Genomic DNA, 15,811 nt, shown 5'->3' with positions numbered 1-15,811 from the left:
CAATTGAAGCCCTGTATAACTGGCTGAGCGCTCAAAGAGACACGTCTCTGTGAAACGAACATTATGTTGTGAGGAACTGCATTTGCCTCTTCTGTGACATTAGTAAGAAGAAAGGGAGAGGGATTTCCTAACCACCAATGCCTGTGGACGATGCTGGATATCTTGGCAGCCCGTGGTTAGCAGAGCTGATGTGCCCAGATAGATGTTTATTGGTAGGAAACCAGATCAGTGGCACCTCTTCATGGGGATGGGTAATTGACCAATGACAGGTTCATTAGTCAGTGACATTTGACCCACAGCTTCTATTACTTGTGATGACTGACTTGCTTTCCTGGTCACTGTACCCAAAGAAGCCCAGTGATTCTGAATCAACACCTAGAGGGACAGCATTATAGAGCGACAGACTAATACTTTCCCCATCTCTCAGAGGCAGGAGATCGGGCAATCCTGGAAACTCTGGGGGCCTAATCACAAGGTACATTGGCTTTACAAATGCAGATTTTTTGTAGTGGGTGACTACAAAGACAAAGGTCTCAAACATGAATCATCTTAATCACTGCAATCTTTATTCCTAAGAAAAGACATCATTATTTTGTGGACAAAGATTTCTTTTGTCTCTTTGCCTCCACAGAAACCATTTTTCCTTTCCTCAGAGTTTGCCCTAACTGGGTGGGCAAGCAGAGCCTTCTTTTCTGACAGACACTGCTTGTACATAACCACAGTCAGCTGGAGCCTAATCCTGCAAGTATGTCTGGTACCACTGCCCTTGTGGTACCCTGGAGAGGCTGATCTTGAAACATGATCTCTGGTCATCTCCTGCTCGCCCATTTTCTTTCACTGATTCAACAAGCATTTATCAAACGTTTTATTCTGTTCCAGGCACTATTCTAAGCACTGGGGATACAGCATCAAATAAGAAAACAAACACTGGTGCTCTCATAGAACTGACATTCTTGGGAGGGGGGAAAGAGAAACAATAAACAACACTATTTTTGACATGCTAGATATTTCGTAGTGCTACGGAACAATGAGTGGAGAGGACTAGGGTGTGGAGACAGGGCAGCTTGAGATGGAGCGGTCAGGGAAGGGCTCACTGTGCAGAGCCTGAAGGATGAGAAGAGCAAGCTATTTGGGGATCTGGGGGTTGAGCATCGGAGGTAGAGTGCCAAGGTCCCCAGGGGGAGCATGTCTGGCAGGTTGCAGGAGCAGCAAGGAGGCCAGTGTAGCTGGGGCAGAGTGAGGGAGGAGAGAGTAAGAGACAAGGCGAGAGAGGTGACATCTCTGACCAGTTTTGTTGCTGTTTCTATATTCAGTCACCATCTCTCAAAACCATCCCACCCATGGCCGCAGCTCCCATCCCAGTGTTTCGTTAGCACCATGAGAGGGGAATTTTCTTTGCTGAGGAGAGAAGGGGCAGGGTAAGGAGGCCAGCATGCCCTTAAAAGCCACCTTCTTTGCTCCTGACCTGGCTTTATGCAACCAGCTCCTGGAAGAGACAGCAGGAGGCGTCCTAGTCCTTGCAGTTTAACAGGAAACTTTCTTGCCGTCTTGTGCATTCCCTTGTCTTTCTCAAGAGCTGGAGCAGCTGTATATCTGGAAAATAAAGGAGTTTGTCTTTGTTGCTGCTAGGTTTACAGGCACAGCAAAAGTTATTCATTTTATTTGAGAGAGAAAGCGAGAAATTGCCTGGAATGTACCTTAAAAGTAGGTAACTGTAGTAATTATATCATTTTCATGCCATTTTAAAAACATTAAAATTTAAATAACAGGAAATCTTCAGAGGCCTGACCACATAAAAAGACCAGGATAGAGTCATAATAACTAACCAAATCTACCTAATGTCTTAGTTTATAGTCCCTCCGTCACCTTAGTTTAAGACTTATTATCTTTCTACTTGCTAATCATGATACCCTTTTCAATGTTTTCAGGCTAGTATGAGAAATCATATGCTATGCGTTAAGTACACCTATCACCCCGTCTTTTTCAGCTAGTAAATGATAGCACTTTGTGCAACCCTAATTATAAGACAGTCAGTTAAATTAACAATTTTTACATTAGCTTCAAAATGGTTTTGTAATTGATATGTGCAGTACTGTAAGTAAAATACCCATAATACTTTAACAAACCTAATTGTAAGTAAGTAGGCTGTCCAAGATGAAACAGCGCAGATACATGCAGCTAAATAAACCCAAAGTCTCTCTGAGTCTTGTGAGGTTTACGGAATTAATGACACAAAATATTTTGAGTTCCTCAGTTGGAAAATGTTATGTGAATATAATATGTTAGGACCAAATAGCCCAAGGTATATTCTTGATGGGTATTCATAATCTCTTAATCTGGGGATGAGGCTTTCTTTATTTTGCAGTAGGGGAAAAAAACAGTTCTATAAATTACAAAAGTTAATCTGGCACAGAATGTCTGAACCACAAACCAGTTTACGTCTTGCAGTTATTGAACCTAGATAAAACGAAGCAATAGCAAGCTGATCCTTTAAAAGAAAAAAAAAATGAGCTATGCCACTGTGGTTCTTACTCATCCTGGAATATTTTTCTTTCTCTGTGAGCTGTCAAGCCTGTGCCCGGTTCAGCTGCCCTGTCACTATTGTGTGGCTATAGCCACCTCTAGATTATCTATTCAGTTTGTAAATTACTGAGACCCCCTTTTTGACTGCTATTTTTCCTTCTTCCCACTGCTTGCCAACCTGCCAGCTATTGCTCATCCACTTCCCTCCCAAAGGATAGGAACAGAAAAGAAAAAGGAGAGGAATGACACACCATTCAATTCTGTTTCCTATTTAATAGCTCCAAATGAAATCTTAGTCGATAAGGATGGAGAGAGGAATTGAAACTAATGACTCAAATGATGTTTTGTAATTATTTGAGTATTTTCTTTTCTTTTCTTTTCTTTTCTTTTGAGGAGATTAGGCCTGAACTAACATCTGCTGCCAATCTTCCTCTTTTTGTTGAGGAAGACTGGCCCTGAGCTCACATCTGTGCCATCTTCCTTTACTTTATATGTGGGACGCCTACCACAGCATGGCTTGCTGAGCTGTGCCATGTCTGTACCCGGGATCCAAACTGGCAAACCCCGGACCACCGAAGCGGAACGTGTGCACTTAACCGCTACGCCACCCGGCTGGCCCTATTTGAGTATTTTCTACATCTGTGCTGCCCTCAATCTCTCATAAGACCACAGATAATCTTGAGTTGAAGGTAGTGACTTACTGAGATGGACTTGGGTCTTTTCAAAGATTTCCATGTGCCTAGTACAGTACTCTGTGCTGTGCTGTGGGTACTCAACACGCTACACGCTCCCTGACTGAACTGACAACAGTGTATGTTAGTGTAGCTAAAGGGAGTTCTATCTATCAACTAAACAGGACATCATATTTGCTCAGGGTGTCTGATCTAAGTGTGTGTGAGGAAACTTTAAGATTTGGCATCTCTAGCAAATGACTGAGATTAAGCTCTGGTATTAGGCGCTGACATTAGCAGGTAAGGACACTTGTTCCCACGTTTTATGCCACTTCCATTTCATTCTGTGTGAGTGCTGCACAGGCAAGCAGTACATTTATTTACATTAGCACAGCCCACTTTGCAACCCAGAGAGCTAGAAATTTCCTTTTTATAGTCTAAAGAATACAACAAACATCTAAATATATGACTCTTCTGGCTTGGATTAAGATTGCCTATAATTCTGGTTGAAATGGGAAAGATATTTTACAAAATTTGCTTCATATCAGTCATGCTGAGCGTCGTCTGTCACAGCCCTGAACCAAGGAATTCTTCCTTGTCTTGCTGATCCCTGATTTATTTCCCAAGTGTTGTTTCTCTCGCAGCCTATCTGCATCGCTGTAGAGTCTTCTCTTTCACCCTCAGACCTCAGAACTCTGGTTCCCAGAAAAATTGTTGAATAAAAAATTATGTCTGTGGTTCCCAGTAGATGCGGGAGTCTGAACTGTGTGAACGCGTAGGGGACCAGAAATCCTGGAGCCTGGAAACAGATAGCAGAGTTTGGGGGCATAGTAAATATACCTCAGTCAGTTTCATCCTAGAGGTATTTCAAGACTGGAAAATACTGCTGTGGCAACTAAATTGCGTGTTAAAAATACAAGAGGGGTGCTAGAATTCAGATGTCCTCTGGGAAACCAGGAAAGGTTCAATGCCCCCCAAAAAGTGTGTGTGTGTGTTTGTGTTTGATTTACCTCACATGTCAACCAGTTTTCTCTCTTGAGTGATTAGAGAACTTGACAACTAGTCATCATAAAATATAGCTGGATACGTGAAAAGAAAATCCTTTTAGTTTTCAAAGATTAACTCATCAAGAAGACATTTTTACAAAGAATATCAATCCCATTTGACCCAATATTTCATGCACAAGTGTATATTTAGTAATTATCCAGAATTATTTTTTGAGACCTCTCTAAAACAAATAATCACTTCACCAATAGTGCTTTAAACAATTAAAAACGAGAATCATTCACCTTGAAAGAGCAAATGAATGGGAAGCATCAACCTCTTCCTTCTGTGGTTTTACTTTAGCAGATGTTTACACATTGCTACCCTCAGGATAGGCTGCACAGGGTCACCGAAATGAGGCTTTTCTCATGAGGGCTAACAGAAGCGTAGGACTTTCAGCAAATTGACTGAAATGTCTACAGGTTTAATATGTCACATTGCTTGAATATATCTTTTGAGTATCAAGTGAATAAAGCTATTCTGAAAACTGTGAAAGGTCACAGTCATTTAAAGTTAACCCTTGAATTAATCCAAAGCAAAAGTTTACCTTTGAAAACCTTCAATTCCTTAGGCACCCTCAAATCGAAAGTTTGTTTCCTAGGACCCCAATTTTGTCACCTTGTTAAGATACTTTTGGTGCCTCTTGGTAGCACCTGATGTTAGTGTCTCTCTTTTTTAAAGTTTAGCCCTTTGTAAACTGGTAACCACAGAGGCACTTGACCAAAACATCCTTGTATCTCTAATTAAAAACAATCAGAAGCACTGAGATCAAGAAAAACTTCCATCTCCTCTTCTTGCCTCTCCTTCTATCCACCTCCATTCGGCATCCTTCTCCTAGGAAAAATGATTATGATGACAGGCTGCTTGGTGCCCCTCAAGAACTCCTTTCAGCAACTTTGCAGGACACTCAGAGGCTTAACTCCAGCTGAGGAATCATTATTTTTCTGCTGTGTTGCCTCTTTCAACAATGTATCAGATTCAGTATAAAAAGTATTGGTTACATAGATAATTGCAGAGTATGCTTTTACTTCTCCCTGGATTTTCTTTCCTTGTGCCCTTAAGACCTCATGTTAAGGATCCTCTTCCTGCCTTTTACCTTAGGATGTCTGAAACCATGTTTCTCAATGCTTATGATATTACCAGGCTTGCCACATTACCCTTTTACTGTAACAACACCAGGCGAGTCTGTTTAGATTTTCCGTACAGTTTAACGTTTAGAAATCGCTAATGGTCCTTTTCGTTGCCATGTCTTACAGTGCTTACAGTCTTTAACTGCTTCACTGTCTCCATGCAGGAGATGAAGAAACCAAAGTATATTTTGAGTTCTTTCTCTCTCTCCCCCCACCGTGAACATGGCTGTGCCACAAGTGCTAAAATTCTAGCTCGGAAGATTCCAGTTTGTTGCACAATCCTGCAGAGCCTCCTATGGCCTTAAAAAGACAGTTAGAGAGGGCATCTGCACCTTCTGGTCAACCTGCTCCTGCTTTCCTAAGGTTGTAAATTATAGAAACTTTCTTTAAAGGTTGTGGCTAAGACTTGACAACGTTTGTTTGTATTGGTAGCACTCATTTGCTGTGAAAGAGCTTGCATTTAGCTGCAAATAACAAAGAACCTAATTAGGAAAGTCTTTTCAAATGTTAGTTTTTTAATATTTTTGTTTTGTTTGTTCGTTTGGTTTGGTCTCACATAATAAAAAGTCCACAAGTGGGTGACTCCTAGTACTGGTTCTGCAATTTGGTAAGCTCTTGAAGTTTCTTGGTCTTTTCCACATGTATTTCTGCCTCAGAGAAACCAGACAGCTGCTACAGCTTTAGCTCCTATGTCTGTACGTAGGCAGGAAGAAGGAGAAGGACAAAGGGATACAAGGGTGAAGAGCCCTGCCAGCCAAGTCTGTTCCTTTTTATTAGGAAAGCCCAAGCTTTCTTTAAAGCCCCACCTAGCAGACTTGGACTTCATTATTATGTAGAACTGTCGTACAGTTGGCCCTGGCAAGGTGGGAAAGAAGTTGAGGGTCGTGTTAGGGGGTTGACTCATCCACTCAACAACTCTGCCACAGCAGCCAGCCTCGCGCTTGACATTTCACATCTACTTGGGAATTTTTGTAAATCTCTATAGTTTATGTGTTCTGTTTATTTTTTTAAAACAGCTTTTTGAGATATAATTCATATACCATACAATTTACCCATTTAAAGTGCATAATTCCGTAGGGGTTTTTTTTCACTTATTTTTTAGAGATGCCCTTTAAGCACACAGCTTCTGGGTGTATCCAAAACAGTAAATATAATAATTGTATTTTATATTATTCTCAGCTTCAAAAATGTTCTGTAAATAAAAAGCCTATATCTACTTACTGGGTAATTCTTGTCCAAAATGAACATTACTGATTATATATGGTTGAGTTTTTATTCACAAAATTTATTTCTTGAAAAAAAATGATGTTTCCATTACAAACTGCTCCCTGGCATTTGATCTACTGGTTTTCTGTCACTGGTCTTCGTGCTTTAGCAGCGCAGGGATAGTGGATGCCCCCAATGAAATTTGGGAGGCAGGGCAAGATCCCAGCTACCTTCTGATTGATCAAAAGGAGAATAAATTTTATTTGGTGTGGTTTTACTCTAGCTAAGTATATTTTATCACATCTGAATTGTCATTAAAATTGGCCATCCATATGGAATCTGTTAACCAGACATATTTGATTAACCAAAGCACCTGTTTACCTAACCAGGTTATAGAGAGTTGACTTTTCTTCTGTATTTATAAAATTCTCAGAAACTTCCCTGCACATCCATGTTATTTTGTAGTGGCAGATTAATTATGTCAAAGTCCCGCTAGAACTAACATTTTTGGTCTTTAAGATCTGGAGTTAAAACAATCATGCCCATCTGCCCTAGAATGAAATGGTGCTTTAAAAGACCTCTGACTTTCACAGGGGATATTGGGCAACAACTGTCGTACCACCTGCAGTCTTTTCCTCCTCTAATACTTGGAATGTAATATTTTGTTTGTAGGATCGCAGTGAGTGTTTCTGGCTTTTGGGACATTTGAAATGAGAACTACAGTCAGTGGGAGAGTGATAATAGCTATATCATGATTTTAGATCTTGGGAGAAGAAATTCAAATACCTCTGCCTTTTCCTCCACCATTTCTTTGTGCCCTCCCTTATTCCCATCTTCACTCCTCCCCAAAATGATGATCATGGTCAAGGCAGTTAGTTCCTTTCCAGGGAAGATGCTGATCAGATTGGTGAGTTTGCAGGACTGAGAGTGGGCCACAGTTTAGTGGAATCACTTCTCGTGTCTCATCTCCCACTGGGCCCTAAGTGGCATGGGCCAGGACCAGTTCTTCTAGAAAGAGGCTTTGCCTTCTCTCTTTGTTCCTACCTCTCTCCCATCTCTCCTCATTCCTCTCCTCTCTTCTGTCCTCACAACAAAGTGGTAAGCAGATCCATCCCTTTCTCTCCTTGAGCATTCTTATTTCCTCTTTTATCTCTTAGAGCAGCCAAGGTAAGGTTACTGCTTCAGCCCAGGGACAGCTCAGTGCTAGGCAGCAGGGGACAGTGATCTCTTCTGTACTCACTCTGTTTCTGTGGTACTAGAATGTGTGTTGGGTTGATCCTTCCTTAAATTGTAGTGGTAGGAACCAAGAATAAGTTTTGGGTGTTGAAAAAGGGACAGAGCAGGCCTCTTAGCCTGCTTTGGTTGAAGCTGTTCAGGCATAACCAACTTGGGAATAGGGAGTGCTCCTTGTCGTGTGCCTTTTGCGTTAGAGTTTTGGACCAAAATTCTAATAGCAATGAAGTGTCCCTTTGCTTCTCACTTTGTGAGACTTTCCTTGGCATATGCTTACCTCAAGAATCTTGTGGGAGGGGCCGGCCCGGTGGCGCAGCGGTTAAGTTCGCACGTTCCGCTTTGGCGGCCTGGGGTTCACCGGTTCGGATCCCGGGTGCGGACATGGCACCGCTTGGCATGCCATGCTGTGGTAGGCGTCCCACATATAAAGCAGAGGAAGATGGGCACAGATGTGAGCTCAGGGCCAGTCTTCCTCAGCAAAAAGAGGAGGATTGGCAGCAGATGTTAGCTCAGGGCTAATCTTCGTCAAAAAAAAAAAAAAAGAACCTTGTGGGAAAGGGTGGTTGTTGTCTAGGATAATAGGTCTTGTTCCTGAGTCTCTTAGGCATATGCCATTTACTTAGCCCCTGATATCTAATGCAAACCCTTGTCAATTCTTTTCTTGAAATCTAACCTTCTGTATTCATTTCTTCCCTGAGGTTAAAAAAATAATAAAGGATCTATAATCAAATAATGTCATTATTAGGAAGTTCATTCTAGCCCTATTAGAAACAATAAAAAAAGCGTTATCTATAGAGAATTGTTTGAGAATTGGTGGAACCAGATAAATAATATTTGTTGATATTAGCCTTCTTGGAAGAATAGGCAAGTGGCTTTGTCATGATTGTGTTCACTAGAGTAAGATTTTAGCTGTATATGTTAGACTCAGAGAAAAAATAGAGAATTCATGGAAATTAGTTGGAACTATTTGGGAAGACAGTGTTAAATAGAGTCATCCATTTAAAATTGGTTTCATTAAGGATTCCAAATGAGTAGTTCTGTTAAAACACCAAGCACTATAAGGTTTTTGTTGTTCTGTGATCATAGACTGCCCTGGTCAGCTTTCTTGTAAGATCCTTTTATAATCACCGTAGACAGAACTGGAGAGAGAGCAAGGGGATAGGTCCATACAAATCTTTTTTCTCCTGGTGACTGATAAACAACTCAACACTGTCTACCTAATTGATGTGGTTTAGTCTGTGGTGTCATCTTCCTCTATAACTGGTAGAGTATTTTTTTACTGCTATTATATAAACTGCCTTTTCGATGACTATATGACTTTTTTGTGTATTGTTTATTGACTTTAAATGTCTCTATAACTTCTTCATCCTACCCTACTACTTCCATGTCCTGTAGTAGGGATCTGGAGGGTGGTGGTCAGTGACTATCCTGTTTGCACATGTTCAATTTGAGAATGGAGCTCTGGGGCCTTTCATCAGTCCAGGGAATAGGGAGGGTTTGGGAATGATTTTTAGGTTTTCATTTTTAATTGGAGCTTTTGTTTTTGGTCCCATTTCCTTTCTTGTTCTTTTACTCTTAGAAGAAATACCAGAAATTGGGGGTAAAAAGAAATCTAAGAATTATCAGTACAGTTGTCACAGTAACAAAGGTGGGATTAGGACTATAGCAGAATCCAAAAACTCCTTGTGGAATTTGCTGCATGAAAATCTGTTGAAACACTTTCAGCAGAGGAAAGAGATTTTAGACATTTCTAGGCTAAGCTGAGCCTTCGTTTAAACTATACCTTTATTTCTTGCCTTTGTGCCATAACTCTTTACTGCTCAATAAGAACAGCTTCAGTTTTCTGTCTGTTCCTGGTGTCAGCAAACATTTTCTGTAAAGGGCCAGGTAGTAGGTATTTTAGACTTGGTAAATTATAGTCTCTGTCACAACTGCTCAGCTCTGCCAAGTGGGCATAGCTGTGTTCCAGTAAAACTTTATTTACAAAAGTAGGCAGCCATGGGACATAGTTTACCAATGCTTAATCTATTCAGCTCCTTTCCTCACTCACAGCTCTGATCCATATAGAGAATACGAAGAATTAGGGAAGTCCATTTGCATTTCATGGTTTCAAAAAATGTGAATAATAATACTTATAAGCCTGTTATTAAAAGATATGAATATTGATATCAACATGTAATTTGGGGACAAGATACGTACCATGACCCAGTGGTTTTTCCAGCTTTGCTTTGTCCAGGATGATCTTTGGGGGCTGCCAAAAGGAGGGGCCAATAGGAAGCCTAGCAGGTGAGACTTCAGCCCCAACTCTGACCTTAGTAGAGCAGGTCTACTTTTATCTGTTATGGATATTGAGATTCTTCCAAGATGATGTTTGTAATAGGGGTTCTGCTACTAAAGAACATTTTTGAAAATATTGGTTTACATTTTTTGCAATAAGTATAATACCTTTTTATAATGGATATTTTATAAGAAGTACCGAAGGATTTATCATGTATTTCTTTGCAATTAAATTTAAAAAACAGATTAAAATAAAAGGAACCACAGGTCATCTAAATTAAAATCCATCTCCCTCTCTTCCCCTAGCCTCCACCCTACCTTTTAACAGATTATAAATCTGACAGGATAAGGTCACAAGTCAGAGACTGAGTTGGAACTCCTGTTTCCCAATTGATGCCACTGCCGCTAGTTATACCACATTGCCTCGGAATGTCCTTATGTCCTTCTGTCTGTCAGAGGCTGCAGGAAAGTCAGTGGAGTCCTTCATGGTCCAAATAGGCTGAGAAGATAACTTGGCCCTGAATGTCACAGAGGCCACACTGTTTTCTTCTCACATGTTTCTGCTCCTTCTTCCTTTGAGCTACTAGGATGCCCCAAGCTCCTGAGTGCCCCAAGCTTTTAGGGTACAAATTGTGCTTAAAGATGTAACAGTTTCAGCATCAGCAACTTGGAGGTTACCCCGGGAATGTCTCCTGGCCCCTGACACCTAAACATTGATTGTGTGAAGAGTGGTGGTTATGACAGTCTCACACTTGACTCAGACAGGCTGCCTTAACTGGGTCCCCCTCCGCTGCTCAGCGTGAATCTCAGTATTGGCTCTTGGGGATTCAGTGCCAGAATGGGAGGATCCTGAGAAATCTGAAATCTCACCACCTTGGGTATGATTCCTTCCCTGGCTTGTGAGAGTTCTTAATCTTTTCTGTCTGTACCCTTCTGAATGTGAGTCCGTGCAGTGATATAGAGTGTGTGTGTGTGTGTGTGTGTGTGTGTGTGTGTGTGAAAGCCTAAATATCCCTGGAAGTAGCGCGCACGTGGATGCATGCACACACACATTGGGTGCCTGCATGGTACCAGGACTGTGTTCTCAGGATGCCCATGTCGGTCCTATCAGCCAAAATAAGAAGTAAAAAGGGGCCCAGCAGATAGGATTATGGGGCACAGGCGAGATAAATGTTTATTCTTCTTGATGAGGAAAGCTAAGCCAGATGAACAAAAGAAACAGTTTAATTCACACACTACAGTTTTCTAATGAAGCCTCATGCTGTGCTTGAGTCAAAGTGGCAAAGTCTAGCTGTGCCAGAGCCTTAGACAGATATGAGTGATTTATTCATCTCTGCCTCCTTCGCTCAGATTTCCTTCTTTCAGCCATCCAGTATCCATCACCGGAAAGCCCAGTTTCTGTACAGGAGTTTACCCTGGTAGCTCGCCTGGAATACATTTTGAAGGATTAGTGTACACGGCATGGAGACTGGCCCCTGTGCCGGATCCACTCTGGTGAATATTCATGCCGGCACCTGGGAGGGTTATTTCTAAAAAGGCAGCTCGTGCAGAATACATTCTAAGGAGGGAGTGTTTTTCTCTTGTCTGACGATCCTTCAACCAAATAAATGTGGGAGGGAGGGGGAAGCTACTCTGCAATTCTGGTGAGTGTTTGTGAGACAGAAACAGCGTCCTCACATCTTCTGTGGCAGTGGAGAGAACCGTGACCCCTCCCCATTCAGAGCCTTTGCCTGGGCCTCCCAATCCGGGGAAAACACAATAGGTGATTCCAGAAAAAAAATGGCAACTGCCCAGTTAGCCTTTGGTCCTGTAACCCACACCAGTTTGATTTAATTACCACTGTTTAGCAGTTAGAAAAGTTAGTTATTAATGTTCAGCTGAAAACGTTTGAATTAAAACTTACGATCCCAGCTTTGAAGACCTGGATCAAGAAAACTGTACTGAGTGGCCAGTGATCAAAAGAATTCCATTGAAAAACATAATTAACCATTTTTCCCTCTAGCCATTACAAAAAATTACATAAAATCTTGCTTTTTTCCTTGCTTTTTGCCATCCTTCAAAAGATTTGTCACATAGTTACATATTAAATTGATTAATTATCTTTTGTTTATAAGAAATTACCATAGTTAGGATCCTCACGTTTATATATCTGTGGAGAAGATGTTACTATTATTATTCTCATTAATGTTTTTATTTTAATGGTAAGTCATGTACCACATGGTAGATGATGATTTGTCGGACACCTCAGACTTCAAATAGAATAATTTACTTACTCTAAATGGTTTAATTTTACAGCATTTGCAATTTATTATAGTTTTATTTTTCTGTTTTAGAGGGTAGTTGTTTTCATGTGAAAGCCTTCACAGAAGAATTTCATGAAGGAAGTTCATTAGAGAAGGACTTAAAGGGAGGAAATTTAGACGAGGTAAATATGAGAGACTGGTGGTGAGCACATCATTGTACGGGACCTAAAGGAATAAATACGAGATTTGGGAGAGTGATGGGAAGATGTCAGTAACTGAGTAGAGAGAGGACCTGAAGGAGGAATGAGCAACAGCTAGCACAGGTGGTACAGCTGAAGGAGGATGAGGGTCTGAATTGGATGGGCAAGTTTTTAAAATCATTTTCAGCAAGAGCTCAGGACTTTGTAGATTGTGCCCTGTGGGGAAAAGAAGATGATTCAAAGCTAAAGCAAAGGTTGCAACGGAGATCTGATTTGGGTGAAAAGGTCAGGCTGATAAGAAAGAGAGGGAGAGATGTAGGAAAATAGTACTGGCTGTGTTAAGAGAGACCAGAGAAGAGATTTGGTGAGAATAAAGATAAAGAGATTACGTGACTGAATAGAAAAATTTTTCCTTGTAGTTCATCCCTGCTGGAATGTTCTCTCGCCTATAATATTCAGAGTCAAGCCTTCCCACCTTGTTTTCCTCTTCCATTCTCCCCCTTTATCACCAGGTTGAGAGAATACAAAGACCTGCCTGTAGCTAAATTGTGACGGTTCCCACATACACGGATTCCTATGAAAACTTGACCCAAGGGACTAGAAAGGAGCTGTGGAGCTTATTAAATTCCTCTTTGGCTCCGCTTCTTGGTGCTTTGTAGGCTGTGTGCATGTGGGCACATATTAGCACGTGGTCAGAGGAGGGGCAGGAGGAATAAGCTCAAGAGATGAAATAACAGTCAGAGTTAATATATTTCATAAATTATCTCTTAAGTGAGACTCTCCAAAATGGTGTGGGGGTGGAGGACTGCCAGGGGGTGTTTTCAGGTTGAAATGTAATTCAGTCTATGGAGCATTAAAAGATGCTGTACCAGGATGAGCTACCTGGGTTTTGGGAAAATGATGATTTATCTGTAGTTCCCTCTCCTCTTTCTATCATTCCCTCCTGTCCTGCTCCCTGTGTCTCCTTCAGTTCAATCAGTAGAGCGTATGATGTGCTGGGGATCATAAGGAATACCAAGACTATTAGCCATGCATGCACCCTGCACTCTAGAATCATGGTCAGGGTGGTTCCTCCTGAGTGGACCTGGTCCTGAAAGCTGAAGGGGGGGTCCTCTAGATGGTGTTACACAGGGAACATGGAGCCAGGTGGTACTTTACATCCCTACCTGTTGGATGAAGACCGACACTGGGGCCATTTTATTCCACAGGAGTCATAAATGTAAGTAAAGATCCATGGAGTAAAATCCCTAACACTCAGCTGGTAGATTAGTAAATTCTGAGCTCTTTAACATGCCTGTCCCTTCTTCTCACCCCCTAATAATTTCCTGGAACTGGAGACAGGAAACAGGAAAGCTCACACACATGCTTACTGCCGCCTTCTGCATTAACAGAAGAAACTGATTCTGGCCTTTTAAGATCACAACGGCCCCTAATAGCCTTCCTAGCAAAGGAAGCTGAAAGTGAGCTGGACTTGATACCTAGTGAGCTAAGCCCTGTGGTCTGGGCAGAACCTCTCCATTTCTACCACTTAGCTGTCCTTTTCCAATCCTGTTGGTGAGCCAGAAATCGGGGCAACCTCACTGATTGTGTAGACATGTCATGATGGGGAAGCTGCTGAGATCAAGGAAGATGGCCTTGCTGGAGGGAGGGAAATTGATGATGCCAAATTTAAACACAGGGAGGGATCTGTAAAAGCTGCATACCTGCTTAGGGTGTCGCTGCCGAAAAGGTGTCTAACATAATGAGACTTCACCTTTTAAAATATAACAAGACCATTTGAAATGGTTCCCAATATTTTTGTTGCCAATATCTTGCTTAAGGAATGGGCTATATTGGAAAGAGTTACCTTGAAAAACAGGAGAAAACTGCTTTTCTTCTCAAGGGCTTTGGCTTGGACAAAATTTGCACGTATATCCACATTGAAAACATAAAATTAAAGCATTTTCATCAAATTGGACTGTGTAGTATGAAATCTAGATCATAAGCCTAGGCCAAAACTTATTTACTAATAAAGGGTTTGCCAAGTGATTGAATAATCGGTAAAAGAGTATTACTTGGGCAGTGTTTAGCCCCTGTAAGAAAATTAACCAAATAACTTAGAAAAATGAATCTGCATTGAAAGCAGGAAATGTGCTGATTATAAATTGTTTTTTTTTCCAAATGTGATAATCTATGCAAAAACATTTTGAAATGGTGAGGTCTGTGTGAGTGTGAGGTGGGATTATGATTAGCTGTTCCCCATTCATTCCACACCCAGTATTTATCGAATGTGGCAGCTGCAGCCATGCTGTTTGGTAGTATGCTGTTACCTTTTTGTTATCATCTAAAACTAGAAGTTAAAAACTTAATCCCCCCAAGGAGTGAAACGATGGTCTCAATTAGCTGTTAAAAGTTGGTAGTTTTGTATTGTCTCAAATCTTTGGAAAGTTTTGTCCCATCCAGCTATCCATATAGCCACATCCTGCAGGCATATTCTCCATTGACCTTTCTCTACTTTCATAAAATTTACCTGGATTATACTGTGTCAAATGTAAGTTTTGATGGAAGAGAAAGCCCCTCCTGTTATTCTCCCCTTTCTCAGTGAGCCAGCCTGCATGGTGGAGCCCAAAAGTATACTTTATCATCTCCTCACCTTTCTTTCGTCCTGGGGCTTCAGTGACGAAACACAGAAACTGCACATACCAGACAACCAAGAGCTTGCACTTGTCCTTTCCCTCAGCGGCTGCAAAAGAATGTTGTTAGCCAGTGCCCTTATTACGTCCTCTCTTAGAGAAATCACCCCCATGTCCAAGATAAGAGAGGCTAAACAATGATGTCCTGTGACTAACGGATTTCCCAAGATCCCGTTCCCTCTGGCAAGCAGCTTGTGTCTCCCTCCTGCTGTTAGAAGAAGGCTGGTGTTCCCTTTGCCCTGAAAGGTTCTGCCCACTTAGAGGCAGGGCCCCTGTGGTGGCAGCTCCTTAGGAGTTCCCACGTCTGGAATCCGCAGGACAGCCACCTGGTCCACTTCACGCTCTTCCTAAAACTCGGTTCCAGTCTCCTGTTGAGAATCTCATTTTGGTCTTGCAGTCCTCCAGCAGCTCTGCTCAGCTTGACCTTGCTCTCCACCTGAGGAGAAAGCTGCATAATTGAACCTGTGACAGCCAACGATAAGAATCCCTCTCACCTTTGGGAAAATCCCTGTTTCTCACCAGTAAAGTTGTTCCTCTGAAGTTGTATTAATTCCTTCTGGCAGCTGTTACAAGCTCTCTCCTGCCTCTCAATAGCAGAGATTAGAATAGAGC

The 15,811-nt window shown here is 41.6% G+C and overlaps 1 protein-coding gene and 1 long non-coding RNA gene across 2 annotated transcripts in view; one reads left to right on the top strand and one right to left on the bottom strand.

The window, feature by feature from the left end:
* Positions 1–15,811, top strand: part of BTBD9 (BTB domain containing 9) — a 381,962-nt gene that overhangs the window by 281,522 nt on the left and 84,629 nt on the right. The window lies entirely within an intron of this gene.
* Positions 853–15,316, bottom strand: LOC139077499 (uncharacterized). Its single transcript, XR_011530078.1, has 2 exons — positions 15,160–15,316; positions 853–1,593 (listed from the first exon to the last, which is right to left on the bottom strand). It is a non-coding gene; the product is annotated as an uncharacterized lncRNA (long non-coding RNA).

This window comes from Equus przewalskii, chromosome 19, assembly GCF_037783145.1.
Source record: "Equus przewalskii isolate Varuska chromosome 19, EquPr2, whole genome shotgun sequence".
Classification (NCBI taxonomy): Eukaryota; Metazoa; Chordata; class Mammalia; order Perissodactyla; family Equidae; genus Equus; species Equus przewalskii.
Note: the sequence above shows the minus strand (reverse complement) of the source record. Positions and strands in the feature narration are given on the sequence as shown.